This window comes from Ceratina calcarata, unplaced genomic scaffold (assembly GCF_001652005.2).
Source record: "Ceratina calcarata isolate Rehan_Ccalc_2016 unplaced genomic scaffold, ASM165200v1 scaffold1512, whole genome shotgun sequence".
Lineage (NCBI taxonomy): Eukaryota > Metazoa > Arthropoda > Insecta > Hymenoptera > Apidae > Ceratina > Ceratina calcarata.
In genome coordinates, this window is record NW_017136331.1 from 4208 (window position 1) to 5590 (window position 1383).

Sequence of the window (1383 nt, forward strand, 5' to 3'; positions counted from 1 at the left end):
AATTAAAGTATATAATTAGTACTGCAGTGTCAATTATAAAACCATAATTATTTATTAAACAAAAGCATCGGAAGACTGACGAACGTCGGTGGATGTTAAAATATCTCGTCGCTGATTGGCCACAGAGGAGAATACCCCGTCTCGGTTGGTTAAAGTGACTCTTGGATGCGCGTGCTGCGTTTACCAAATGGCATAACAATGTTACCAGGCACAAAGTGCATATTGTGGCCAGGGAGGTAGCCACTAATGAGATATTGTCGCCCATGTGTCCCACGACGTAACGTCTAACCAACAAAACGACGATCACTTTATGGTTCATACGACTCTCTAATATTTCAATTCATTATTCAAATTATATAGATTATTATTAATGCTATTGTATTTTGATTGGCTTCCCTTTGGTACGACTATGTGACTTCATGTTCTATCATTCATAGCTTCACTAATACAGCTTCATTGGATAATTTTTTTAATGTTAGACTTCAGGAATTAATTTCTTTTTTAAAGAAGAGAATACGTAACGTAGACTTGGATGAGTACGTCTCTTTTTTTCAGAGTTTCTCATTCACTTTAATTTGCGCAATGGAATGTTTAATCAGAGTCGACTGTGAACCAATGGTAAAATCGAAGTTCGTTCTCTGGGAATATTTTCCTATATCAATTTGCGATAAAACAGTTTGAAAAACTGACATGATGTAGCCTTTTGAATTTTTAAAAAGCAGAACATTTCAAACATGCTCCGATTTTCGAAGGGAAAAGCAAAGGGTATTTTAATATATTTTTCAGTTTTCTAATAAACCTTTGAAAAACGTTGAAAAGCTCTCGCTTTGTGCAGGAACAAACGTACGATCTCGACTCCTTCGCAATTCAAAGTTTTAATACATTTCATGAATCAACATGCAGGAATTTTGTCAGATTTATTTGGCATTAATTAAAAAAGAGAAGAAAGATTCGTGGTAAATTTTGTTCACGAGTAAAAGAACGGTTGCATTTAAAGCGAGTATTCTGGAATTTGCGTTCCACGAAACCACTGCCCTGGGGAATAGCTCTGAAGACTTGGAGTAGGATACACGTAGAAAGAATTCTGTGGTTTTCAAATGCCGTTTAAACCATCTCCATTTCCTGTTATTAAACTTATGTCCTTGAGTCACGTCGACAAATAAATAGTCCTCATATAACAATTTAACAAATAATTTATTGCAAATTTATGGCAATTGATCCTCAGTAAAAATAATGTTAATCACAAATTGAGAAACTGGCTGATACCTAATATTGCGCAATTGTGAAAACTGTCAATGATAAATAAAATAAAATATATTTATTGTTAATCACTCTTCTGTATAAATTATTTATATATTTTATGTATTTTATTTATAAGAAATA